This window comes from Phoenix dactylifera, unplaced genomic scaffold, assembly GCF_009389715.1.
Source record: "Phoenix dactylifera cultivar Barhee BC4 unplaced genomic scaffold, palm_55x_up_171113_PBpolish2nd_filt_p 000448F, whole genome shotgun sequence".
In the NCBI taxonomy this organism is placed as follows: Eukaryota; Viridiplantae; Streptophyta; class Magnoliopsida; order Arecales; family Arecaceae; genus Phoenix; species Phoenix dactylifera.
In genome coordinates, this window is record NW_024067880.1 from 392,346 (window position 1) to 395,525 (window position 3,180).

At 37.2% G+C, this 3,180-nt stretch overlaps 1 non-coding gene across 1 annotated transcript; it reads left to right on the plus strand.

The window, feature by feature from the left end:
* The first annotated feature begins 322 nt into the window (after positions 1-322).
* LOC120106076 lies at positions 323-429 on the plus strand. The gene has a single exon (XR_005508303.1). It is a non-coding gene; the product is annotated as a small nucleolar RNA R71 (small nucleolar RNA).
* The last annotated feature ends 2,751 nt before the right edge of the window (positions 430-3,180 follow it).

A 3,180-nucleotide genomic window follows, 5' to 3' on the forward strand; every position in this document is an offset into this window, starting at 1 on the left:
ATCTATAGTAGGTGCCTTTCCTGTATGGGCTCTGCTTAATTCAATGGCTTCAACCTTCCTAGTTAGATTAGCAATCTTTAAATTTACATCATTTTCTTCTTTAACATGATACATTCCTCCTTTAGTATTAGTCGATTTTTGAGGTTTCTCGTTCTTATCTATTGTATCCCAGGCCTGTGCATTTTCTGCCAACAGATCAAAATAGTCCCAGGCTTCCTCTGGTTCCTTATTCATAAATTCACCATTACACATCATTTCCACAAATTGTCCCATATTGGAGGTCAAACCATCATAAAAGAAACTGATGATTCTCCAAATTTCGTATCCATGATGTGGGCAAGCAAGGAGAAGGTCCTTAAATCTTTCCCAACACTGAAAAAATGTTTCTCCATCTTTTTGTGCGAAGTTCATGATATTTCTTCTAAGTGTGTTTGTTTTATGTGTTGGAAAGAATTTCTTTAAAAATTCTCTTGTCATTTCTTGCCAGGTGGCTATGGTCCTAAGCCTTAAGGAGTGTAACCATGACTTAGCTTTTTCCTTTAAAGAAAAAGGAAATAACTTAAGCTTCACTACCTCTTCATTGATATTATTAAATTGAAGTGTTGAACACACTTCATCAAATTCTTTTAGGTGCAAGTAGGGACTTTCGGAGTCAAGTCCGTGAAACTTTGGGAGTAATTGGATTATTACTGGTTTCATGTCAAAGGCTCCGGCAGCAATAGGAATAACCATACAGGATGGGGTACTGGTCCTAGTGGGTTGTAGATAATCACGAAGCGTTCTAATAGGTAAGTCATCTTGAAATTCATTGTCTCCCTGATTACTACCATTATCTTCCATTTGATTATTTGAACTTTTATCCCTAGATTCAACTCGGAATAATCTTTTCGTTTTATCCCTTTGCCACAACCGCATATACTGACCAATTAACTAATCGACTTTTTTTTTTTACAGAGATTTTTCTTTAATTATTATTATTATTAATTATTTATTTATTTATTTTGTATATATATATATTTAGAGTTTTGGATGAGTATGAATATTACCTAAAGCTATGAATATTGACACCCTGCTACTAAAATTATTCACAATCAAACAGTATCAAAGCATAGCACCCTTATTTCTAATGTTTTCCCAAAAATTTCTAGACAGCTCCTAACTGGTTTGAAGAGTACACTTAAGCCTCCAATCCGGTCTAATAACCTAGTCGACCAGGTAAGCTCCCAGGTAAGTGGAGGGGTCACGATGCGTATAGCAAAGGTCCCACTTAAAACCCTCTTTCCTTGAACAGAAACTGTCTCCCTTCAATCACTTAGAGGGACAAAGCTTGTCTAGACATCGACCGGGGTCATAGAGCGAAATTGGTGCAACTTTCAGTGGTCTTCGTCCTATTGAGCTCGAATATCCTTAGGAGCCAACGTCTAGTTGATTTTAATTAGGCTTAGGATATTTATGCACTGGGATGATTTTTGGGCTAAGGACGAGTGATGAAATCCCGACCTTATCTTTTTAATGGGTTCAGCCCTTAGATTATTTTATGCAAATGCTTTATACTATATGCAACAATCAAGAAAATTTTTAACATTTTATGTCATGACATTAAATTGCATTTGAATAGTTGATCAAGCAAACTAGCTAAATTTTTTTTTCTTTTTAATTTTTTTTATTATTTTTATTATTTTATTATTTTAATTAATAATAAAAAAAATTTAATTAATTTTTTTTTAAAACAAGAGTAAAATTCTAATCTAGGAAAAATAGGACTAGTATGAGCAAAACAGGAAAATTAATTTAAATACTCACGGCCGGAGTTCGTTCACTCCGGGAATCCAAAAATTTGATCTTGGTCTTCCTCGTTACTGGTCCCGCTTTTTGTCGTCCTTGAATCTGTAAAAATTTGAAATTTCAGTCGTGTTAAAAATAAAGAAAAATTGAAGAACTAGAAATTAAAAATTAAAATTTGCAGCCTTGTTCTCGTTCGCACGTTGCAAATCCCCGGCAACGGCGCCAAAAACTTGCTACAATTTTAATCTTGCTCTTTTAAAAAGAGAAATTAAACGTAGGATACCCCAAGTATAGGGTGTAGCAAAGTAATATTCTCGGTGAGTCCGAGATCGAATCCACAGAAATTTGACAGTGAACAAAAACTAAAGGCTAAATAATATTCGGATTGACAAAATATAACTAAGGCATCAGGATTCAGCCTAGCACTTCATCATGCTTTTCTTAAAATCATCTATTATCTCAGTTAAATAGATTTAGTTTTATGGGCAGCATTACAGTAATTCTATTTTAAACTACAGGGATTTCTAAGCATCTGTTATACCCGGAGGAAATAACAAATCAAAGAAAATATATAAGTTTGAAATAATTTCTATAAATTTACTGCACCATAAATCAAATAAAAAAAAATTAAAATCCCATTGATGATTAAATGAAATACATGAAGAAAATGCTAGGCTTTTCCCTATAATAGAAACATTTTATAAAAGGGATTAGCATAGAATAAATAAAATAAACATAAACCCCTTTTTTTTTTTTCTTTCTTCGATTAGGAAACAGAGTACTCTGTTTCCTTTCTTCTTCTCCCTTGGGCTCTCCTCTTCTCTTGCCCGGCTGAGAGGATTGATCGGAAGATGCAAATGAAGACTTCCTGGTTCCGTCGGCTCCTTCTCCTCTTCTTCCGTCGGCTCCTTCTCCCCTTCTTCCGTCGGCTGCTGGTCTCCTCCTTCGCACACGGCTCTCCCGGCTGCTTTCTCCCTCCCGTCCCCTCCTTCTTCACCGGATGGCTCCCCTTTTTATAGCATGTTGAAGGCACGGCTGGTGAGACGCGTGGAGGTTTGGGGATGATCCGGTTGCTTGAGATGCGGGATGAAGTTGAATCGCTTGAGATTCTTCAGCTGGAAACGTTGTAGAAATTTGGGAATGGATGAAACACGGGGTAGATGAAGTTGAATCGCCTGGGATCTTCGGCTGCTGGGATGCTTCCACTGTTGCTTGGAATGATCCGTTGGAAGACAAGAAGCCATGTGGCTGGTTGATGCCACAACGCTTGAGATGCCATGATCGGTTGGGATGCGGCTGGGAAGTGTGGAAGAAGATGACCGTTGGGGTGTTGAGAAGACTCCTCACAGCCGCTGGATTTGTGGATGAGCTGGGAAGAAACAGGGAAGATGGGAC